The following is a 10,725-nucleotide window of genomic DNA, read 5'->3' as shown; positions in this document are numbered from 1 at the left end:
ATAACAAAACTCTTCCACCATATCATGAAATATAGCAATCATGCACCTTTGAAAAGTGGAAGGAGCATTGCAAAGACCAAATGGCATACCCTTAAATGCATATGTCCCTTACGGGCATGTGAACATTGCATTTTCCTAGTCCTTCGGTACAATGCTAATCTAGTTGTGCCCCGAATACTCATCCAAGAAATAATAGTACGCTTGGCCTGCTAACCTATCAAGCATTTGGTCAATTAATGGCACAGGGTAGTGATCTTTCCTTGTAACATCATTTAACTTTCTGTAGTCCATGCATATACACCAGGCAATTACTGTTCTTATGGTGCTTAACTCATTCATCTCATTATTCACTACAGTCATTCCCCCTTTCTTTGGTACACACTGAACTGGGCTTACCCACTTACTGTCAGAAATTGGGTATATTATGCCTGTATCTAGCTACTTAATTATCTCTTCCTTTACCCCCTCTTTCATGATAGGGTTCAACCGACATTATGGTTGTGCTTTAGCCTTATTTTCTTCTTCCATGAAAATCCTATGCATGTACAAAGAGGGGTTGATACCATAGAGATCAGACATTTGCCATCCAATTGCCTTCTTATGCTTTTTTAATACCTCAAGTGTTGTTATGACCTGCATCTCAGACAAAGCTGATGAAAGAATTACAGGTAAGGTATTATTCACTTTAAGAAAAGCATACCTTAGACGTGATGGTAGTTGCTTCAACTCCAAGTTAAGATCTTCTTCAAGAGAAGGCTTGGGTGAAGGACGCAATTCTCTGTTCAAAGGTCCCACATTCTTTCTCCACATGTTGACATTTGGCATGTCAAGCACACTATCTAACTTTTTAGCTTAGTCCTTTTCAACTTACTAACCCATCACGACTCTTTCCAAAGGATCTTTTGCTAAAATAGATTAAGCTGAGACTCTCTCATCAACGACAGTTATAGCAGACAACTCTTCATAGACTATAGGAAATTTCAGTACCTGATATATATCGCACACCTCCACTTTATCATATGCTCTCATAGTCAATCTACCTTCAGTCACGTCAATAAGTGCACTACCTATTGGTAAGAACGGACGCCCTAAGATAAAAGGAACATTTGGGTCAATTTATACTAGCACCTAGATTACAGAGACCTTTGGCATTACTGCACATACCAATAGTTACCTGTACCGTGAAACTACCTGGATCTTTTTGTCTAGCTGGAAGCTTAACTTTTTTCAAGATTCTTCAACTACACTCTTCAGTGAGTTCCACTGTTTCAAATTTAGCTAACTTGCTCTTGTTTTCCACAATATCTTTGAAAAACTTGGTATATTTAGGAATGTCCTGCAACACATCAATCAAAGGTAAGTTAATTTGTACCTATTTAAGCATGTCTATGAATTTTTCAAAACAATCATCCTCTTTCTTCTTTTTAAATTTTTATGGGAATGGGGGAGGTTGTTTTGTTTTTGGCTCTTGCTCCATCTTTGGTCGGCTAGATTCACTAGCTTTAATTTCCATAGGTTTACCTTGGCATTCACTACCTTTTCCTTTTGGTGCTAGCTCAACTAGTGCTCGTCCATTTCATGTGCTCACAGCATTTACCTTCTTGGGGTTTAGATCAGTGTTACTTGGTAAACCACCCTGTGGGAGAGAATTCTGAGCACTTGCTAGCTGTCCCACCGCTTCTCTAAATTTTGAGTAGTGATTTGATACTAACGAACGTCTGCAGCTAGCTTACCTTCATCATTCATGAGTTTTTAAGCATGTCTTCCACACTCATATTTCCTACACTGCTTGATTGTTGGTTACTCTGGTCTTGCTAATTATAGTTCTGGCCTTCTCATTGTGGTCTATATTGACCTTGGGCTTGATTTTTATACTATTTCTCACTTCCTTGTGGTTTTAATTGGGTCTACCCTTGATGTTGGTTTTACTGATTTCCACCCAATGAGAAGTGTGGATGGTTTCTCCAATTTGGGTTGTAAGTATTTCCATAGTTATGATTACTTCTACCCTTAGGTGCATTACCCACAAAATTCATTGACTCGGGATTAGCTCCACAGTATTCTTCCACATTTTCACTACTTCCACATGCCTCACACGACATGTGTTGTTAGTGAACCATATTCACTGGATCTTGCTGTTGTCCTTTTGTTAAAGTGTTGAAATGCGTGTCATCATATTCTGCATTGCTTCAATATGTGCCTTCAATGTTGTCTCCGCATTAACTTATAAAATTCCTACTTGTGTTTTAACCATAGGTCAAGAGTCTCCTCCGTTCCACTCAGGATTTCCCTGAGTTATGCGATTAAGCAATGTATAGATCTCATCATATGTTTTCTCTAGTGCCTGTACTCCTGCTGCAGATTCAAGAAGAATTTTGGTGTTGGGTTCCAACCCTTTTATGAATATGTGGACCAACACCTCATTAGCTTGATGATGGTGAGGACAACTAATGAGTAAAGATTTAAATCTGTCCCAAGATTGGTACAAATTTTCTCCAGATTTTTGTTTAAAGCTTAAAATTTCAGCCCTCAACTTAGTTGTCTTCCCCGAAGGAAAGAACCGGATAAGAAACTTATGAGCCAAATCATTCCATGAAGTGATTGAGTTTGGTGGTTTCGACTTCAACCACCTCTTAGATTCCCCCAACAAAGAAAAGGGGAACAATGTTAACCTTACATAGTCAAAAGATACCCTATTAGGCATATAAGTGTCACTACTTTCCAAGAAGTTTTGCACCATGTTCCGTTTCTATTCAAATCTTCCTCCAACTGGTGGTTTCTGAATGCTGGAGGTGATATTCACTATGAGTGGGACTTCCACATCATGTACTATCCTAGCTTTCATCTCTACAGGGACCTCTATAGGCACTTTATTAGTATCACCCAGATTTACATGTGGTAGGGGATATAGGGCAACATCTCTCCTTCTTTACTGATGCAAAAAAATTTCAGGCTCAACTAGCGGCTCTACAATGTTCCCACTTCTGTCTAGTGTGCCTTTGTAAATTCTCTTACAATACATAACGGCTAAGATCAAGTTGTTAACACGAACACAAATAATAAAGAAACTTCAAAAGGAAAACTATTGCCAAATTAAAAAAAAATCTAGCAACGGCGCCAATAACTTATTGCGTCCAAACTTACACGCAAGTGTACTTAGTCTCAAAAGTAATATAATGACCCTTTTAAAGAGTCATATATTGAACCCATAGGAAAGCTTAGTTAGGCGTTGGTTAGCTTTTCAATGAATCAACTTATTTGTGTGTGTTTGCCAAGAGTTAAGTTCATTTATGTCTAAAATGATTATACTAAAAATGATATAAGAAAATGATTCAAAGATATTAGAGAAATTTTATCAATTTAAGGAAGAATCACAGGGTAGCACTTATAGATTTCCGATCTAACATCATTTAATTTGGTATCCAATAGGTCTTTCGATTACTAATTTACAGGATTGATTTTACAGTTATGATCTTCTGACCTCTAATTGTCTAGTTTTGTTGACAGCTTAACTACATTGTTGAGTGGGGATAAGCATGAACCAACAAAAATTTATTAATCATATCATCCTATTTAGTAACCAAACATGGTGTATAGATACGTGTCATGGTCATTCTATACCCAAATTATTCTAGGCAATTCTAGAACAAACATGCTCCCTAGATTCTAGTGTTCTATGCCTTTTCCGTCTTTTGAGTTTTGGGTGGACAACAAATTTAGTCTAATGGTGTCAAGAATTAAAACAATCAAACCAAGAATATAGGAGTAATCACATACAAAAGCCAATTTTCAACAAAGTAAATAAGATTTAAACCTTCATCTTGTAGCTACAACCCAAGAACAAGAGGATTTAGCCACTCATAGTTTGTAACATAATTACAAAAATCATTAATAACACAAAAACTTGAATTCAATTGAAAGAAAAGAAGAAATATCACCCAAAAGTAGTGTTTCCTTCGTCTCCTTAAGTCCCAGATCTGACAATCTGATCTCCTGTTTAATAAAATATATAAAGGTTCTATTTATAGCACCAAAAACATAGAGTTAAAGTAAGCGCACTGAAGTCCGCAATGCGGACATGGTTCAGTTTAGTGCTATTTTGCATTATCTGTGTCGGTGAAAAAAATTTCTATCCAGAACCAGGTCCGCGTCGTGGACCTTGCGTGCACCACCCTGTTGAGTAAAATAAATTCCTAGAGTTGGAATTAAATCACTAAAGCTCAGTGCGCAATGCGGACACACTTCAATATGATATTTGTTTTTCGCATTTTGTTCTCAACTTCTCTTTGAGTTCCACTTTCAATCTGATAATTATTTGAATGTCGATTCTTTTTCAATTAGCCCTGAAAGTGTCTAATCATATTGGTTGGTTACAACAATATACAAATATGCGAAACTATGAACTAAACTCTAGGAATTTACTCTCAACTTGACTATGAATTATAAGTTTTATTTGCTATTGGGCACATAAATGTACCCAAGATCAGGCATTATCATCATTAGATCGGGTACCCACCTCTAGTCCTTGATATTGTGTACTCAAGTCTAATCTCTTGAGATTGGGTATTCGCGTTTGATCTCCTTTTCTATGGTGGCACGTAGTTATAGGACATGGGTAATCGCCACTAGTCCACTCGGTACTAAGTACAACTCCCAATAGAATATCATTCATAATATACATATATCATTAGAGTAGCTCCTTCGTCATCATTCATTACTTTTCATGAGTCATTCATAGGCCTTGATAATCATTCATAAAACTTTTTCATAAGAGCTCATTATTATGTGATTCATGTAATATGGGTGTAAGCCTTCCATCATTATGAATCCTTTTCCATAAAGGGATATCATTAGGTTCTTAAGTCACAATATCATTATCTTGATTGAAACATCATTAAAACATCATTCAAGACCTTGCATGAGTCGTTCATAAACATTCATTGAAAATCTCTTGAAATTCCATGATCATGACTTATACTTGAAAATAAGTTGAAAACATAGGTTCACAATTAATTGACTTGGAAATCATGAAATTTAATTGAAAACATGCATAATCATATGATTTATATCAACCCATACATAATTCATTAAAATAATATCAATTGGAGATATAATTGAAAATACCCATAATCCATATCATGAACCCTAAAAATCAATGAAGGAAATTCATAGAAAACTCTTCAACTACATGCATAATCATCAATTTATATTAAAATAGGATCATATTCTTAATTTGAATTATAATTTAAATTGAGACCATCAAACCCATAAAAATACATGCTAGAATTTATTAAAACAGATGAAAATTTATTGTGCTCGATGGGTAAAAGGTACCCTTGGATGAATTACACACATACCTTCAATGAAAAGAGCAAACAAACTTGAAGAAATTTGGACTTTTGATGGAGAACTTGAGAGAATTCCTTGAATGCCTTCAATAGAGTTTTTGAGAGCCTTTTTAGAGAGAAAATTATTTGAATAGGTGAATTGTGGTAGAATGAATGAGAATAGGGGTTTGGGGTAGTTTATTGTATCAAATTAAGTGGTAAAAATATCCAGGTTTATTAACTAATAGTTAGGGAAATGTCTAAAGTGTCCCTACTAAAATATTAAATTCAAACGAAAAATCCAACCCAAGTCCGCGACGCAAACTTGTTCCTTGATAGGCTAATTTTGAGTGAATGAAAATCAGGCCAGATTTTGACTTGGAAAAAATTTGCACGGTGGGGGAGCAAGTCTTGCACCTTTCTGGAAATGCAACTTTTGGAAAAATTTATCTTCTAGTATACTTGACCAAAAAATCTACCGAGGCCATTTTCGTGATGTTTAACCTTATTATATAATATTCCAACCTTCAAATACCTGGGATATTAGAATGATACAATATAGGCAAAAAGTATGCGTTAGTACATGAAATGCACTAAGTGAGAAATATGCATGAAAAATAAATATAGGACATATTCAATATGAATCATGAGATGCATGACCAATATCTTAAAACATGAGTAAAACCATGAAAACCATACAACATCATAATCATTTCTCAATATAAGAAAACATCATTATGAGAACTTTATACCTTTTTCTTTAACTGGTGTGGGATAGTACCTTAACCGACATTTAATACCATGTGAGCTACTACATGGAATCCGATGATCCCCACATCTAGAAGGGAAAGGCTACCTTGCGTCACGATCCAAGCATAGGGCGTAGATGCAATACATCCGGAGGTACCTCACCCAAGCCTCTTAGAATTTATTTAGATTTTCATAGGTGATGACATTCCATAACAAGCAGAAATAAAGGGGATAATGGGACTAAGGGAAACAACATAGAATAAGAGTATCAACTTAAGACGTCTCACATATATGTCTAAGCATACCTCTACTAAAAACTTGGCGAGGGCTAAGACATGTCCCTAACTCACCCTCATTGAAATTAGAATTAAGAACCATGAAAGGTATTTAAAAGTCTTTACACATTATAAGATAGAAAAAGAAAGGGGATGTTGTTCCCGAAACATGGGAACTTACCAACTATGTAGCCTTCAACGAATCAATTAGCCATGTGGAGGTGAATGTGAGCAACATCGGTTCCTATATGGTGATATCATGTAGGCAAAAGAGTATGCATTAGTAATTTGAATGTACTAAGTATGTACTCATGTAATAATATTGAAGAAACATTAGAACATTAATATAGTATGGAAAATAGTGCAATGCATGCATGATCAATCAAGTAAATAACATTTGAAACGTTCATTTATGGGAGATGACCATAACCAACATTTAAGACCATACTAGTTATTACGTGGAATCCAACATAATCCCCTACGTTGGCACAGGGAAACTACTTATCAGTTAGAAATCAATCAACTACATTCATTTCTTTAAACATTTAGGGCTATTTGTGGATCCACTAGCCTAATCCTACAAGGGCTCCAATGTTGGAACATAGTTAATAAGACAAGGGGTTGCTACTCTAGTTTCCTTACCGAATCCCACCTCAATGCCCCATTCGCTGCTAAGTCAATCCCACAAAGTAGTTCAATAATTCAAAATAGTCATAACATATAACTTGATAATTCAAACATCACATTCGGTAGAATAGCTCATTAAAACCTTTATCAATTCAAGTATGTGAGAATTGTCCTTATCACATAAGAAATCCTTCATTCATATCATTTCATCATTATTTCAATTCATAAGACTCCCTTGATCATTGACATTTACTTTCATAAACATTCATTTTGGAGTCAAAGCTTTCAACTCAAACTTCATTGAATCATAATAAAACTAAGTGGGTTCTACTCAATCAATTTTCAAGTCATTTAAATCAATGCGAGCATGAGAGTAATGAAATTCATCATTTGAGGTATCTTTAAAATAACTCACCAATACACTTTAACTCATTTCATTCCTTCATATAAATACCTTTAATACTTCAAAGTTTTTACGCAATTATAAACTAAGATTGGTACATAAACTCTGAATACTCAATAACTTATACATTTAAAATCATAATATGAAAACCCATAAAATTCATCATTTGAAGTTGAGTAGCTAGGTTAGGAAACTACTGTGGATCCATGGGTGGAATAACCCATGAATGAGACCCACATACCGTGGAGAATAAAGACCTAATGCATCTTTGAAATTGGAGACTTGAAGAACCTTGAAGTGAAACCCTAGGCTTTGCTTGAAACTCTTGGGAGAACTTTAAGAGGAAAGAATTTTGTGTGTTTGAGTTGAGGGGTTTGGGATAGTTTAGGGTTAATAGATAGGGTTAATTCAGTCCCCAAAATGACCACACTTTGATGTTAAAATATGGGTAAAGACTAAAATGCCCTTCAAAAAATTTGAACCAAACAAACCCTATGACCCCTACTTATGAATTATAGGAGGGTCGACGAGTCATAGAAATGAGTCATCCTGTAGGGTTTTGGGTATACCATGAGGACTGGCCCTCATTACATTCTCTATGACTCATCTCTACGATTCATAGACACTTCTACAATTCGTAGAAGTGACTCATCCTGCAGGGTTTGAGAACCCCTGAGTACTAAGTCTCTGAGCTTCCTCTATGAGTCATAGACTCGAGTCATCCTGCAGGGTTTGGAAAACCTACAATTCCATACTTCTGAGGTTTCTTGATAAGTCATTTCTACGACCCTTCATTTCTTCTATGAGTCGTAATATGGACTCGTAATCTTCCTTCTTCACTTGGTAAAATTCCATTCCTCACCATAATCCTACAAATCAGTCCTTCGACTCGTAGGAGCTTCTACGACCCGTAGAGTGAGTCGTAGACTTGAATTTTCAATCCATTTTCCATAATTTTCCTTCATCTCAACTTTTCAACTTATGGGTTCTCACAATATCTCTTCCTTAGGAACATTCATCCTCGAATAAGATTCAACTAGCATAGAAAGACACAGAATGAGGACTAGCTACCCAACATGAATACAATGACACTTTGAAATGCATAGAATATGATATCTTTAAACTTAGCATAAAACATGACTTTAAAATTTATTTTGTGAGCATATATGCATATGAAGACTTAGGAAAAGCTTAAACGTAGGAGTATTATACATTTGAGGATGAATGACTTAATACCTTAGGCTTGAGTAGAATGAAAGAGATGAGGGTATCGCTTCATCATATTCACTTTCGCTTCCCTTGTAGAGCTTTCAACTTGTTGATTTCTCCAAAGGACTTTGACGAATGCAACTTCATTGTTCCTCAATTTCTTGATTTGCCGGTCTAAACTTTCAAACGGGGACTCTTCATAGGTCAAATTTTCTTCAACATTTACAACTTCTAATGGCACAATGTAACTAGGATCACCCACACATTTTCTTAATATAGACACATGAAATACTGAATGAACCAGGCCATTTCAAAGGCAACTTCAACTCATAAGTGACTTTGCCAACACGTCTCAAGATTCTATAAGTCCCTACATACCTAGGGCTCAATTTCCCTTTCTTACCAAACCAATATACACCCTTCATGGGTGAAATCTTCAAGTATACTCAATCATCCACATTAAACTCGAGATCTCTCCTCCTTGTATCAAAATAGGACTTTTGATGACTTTGGGTCATCTTCAACCTTTGTCTAATGACTCTCACCTTCTCTAAATCATCAAACACTAAATAAGGACCCAACAAGGTTATCTCACCACTTTGAACCAACCAACCGAAGATCTACATCATCTCTCATACAAAGCCTCAAATGGTGCGATCTCAATACTTGAGTTGTAGCTATTATTGTAGGCAAACTCAATAAGCGGTAGGTGATCATCCCAACTCCCTTTGAACTCCAACTCGTAAGCCCTTAGCATATCCTCTAGTGTTTGAATTGTCCATTCGGCTTGGCCATCAGTTTGAGGATGAAATACGGTATTTGGATTCACCTTGGTACCAAGGCATCTTTGAAATGATCTCCAAAAATGAAAAGTGAATTGGGTACCACAATCCAAAATAATTGATAAAAAAACACTATGCAACCTTACCAATTCTTGAATATACAACTTAGCATAATCTTCAGCAGTATAAGATATTTTAACTTGTAGAAAGTGAGCCAACTTTGCAAATCTATCAATAATTACCCAAATCGAGTCATGATGTTTCTGAGTACGAGGCAAACCCACTACAAAATTCATGTTCACATCATCCCTTTTCCAAGTGGGGATTTCAATGTCTTGGGCTAGGCCGCCCGGCCTTTGGTGGTCGGCCTTAACTTATTGGCAATTTGGTAATTCGGCCACAAACCTTGCTATGTCTTTTTTCATGCCACCCTATCTCCCCCTTGTGAAAATACCTCTACTTGTTTTCCTTCACTAACTTCTTTAACTCTACAATTTTGGGTCAAGGTCTTGTTTTTACTTTACATCCACCATCAAAGATGATTCGGACCCATTATGAACAAATATACCACCATCATCGGAACCACTCAACCTCTCTCCTAATCTAGTCAACAGGTGAACATCCTTTACCAACTCTCTCTTCCATTCATTAAAATAGGCTACACTCCCCATAGAAACTCTACCAAGTGCATCAGCAACCACATTATGTTTACCAGAATGATAATGCACACTCATGTCATCCTTGAGGAGTTCAAGCCACCTCATTTGACTTAGATTAAGGTCCTTTTGGGTGAACACCTATTAGAGACTCTTGTGATAGGTAAATACATCCACATGTACCCCATAGAGGTAGTGCCGCCAAATCCTTAAAGCAAAAACAACGGATGCTAACTCAAGAGCATAGGTAGGATAGTTACTGTCATGACCCAAACCTATGGCCTAGACGTGACACAGCGAATGAAACACCCGAAGGTACCTCAACCAAGCCTCTTAGCATTCATTAAGCTTTTCATAGGTAATGACATATAATACATCATGGAATAAAAAGGGGTAACGGGACTAAGGGAGATAACATAGAATAGAAATCATAGGCAACATCAAACATCGTCTGTTTGTCCAACAATACCTCTACTTTCTTTAGACTTGGCAGGGGCTAAGACATGTCCCTAGCTCACCCTCATGATAAGTATCCAAAATTACCACAAGATAATCAAAAGTCTATTCATGTAAATAGCAAGAAAAAGAAATGTAATATTGTTCTCAGAATATGGGAAATCACCAACTAAGTAGCCTTTAACGATCAAACTAGCCACGTGGAGGCGAATATGGAACAACGTCGGTCCCTGCATGCTG

The 10,725-nt window shown here is 36.4% G+C and overlaps 1 non-coding gene across 1 annotated transcript; it reads left to right on the top strand.

The window, feature by feature from the left end:
• Positions 1–2,429: 2,429 nt before the first annotated feature.
• On the top strand, positions 2,430–2,536 carry LOC129888144 (small nucleolar RNA R71). The gene has a single exon (XR_008766570.1). It is a non-coding gene; the product is annotated as a small nucleolar RNA R71 (small nucleolar RNA).
• The last annotated feature ends 8,189 nt before the right edge of the window (positions 2,537–10,725 follow it).

Source organism: Solanum dulcamara, chromosome 4 (genome assembly GCF_947179165.1).
Source record: "Solanum dulcamara chromosome 4, daSolDulc1.2, whole genome shotgun sequence".
Taxonomy (NCBI): domain Eukaryota; kingdom Viridiplantae; phylum Streptophyta; class Magnoliopsida; order Solanales; family Solanaceae; genus Solanum; species Solanum dulcamara.
The sequence above is the reverse complement of the archived record's forward strand: the minus strand, read 5'-3'. Positions and strand labels throughout refer to the sequence as shown.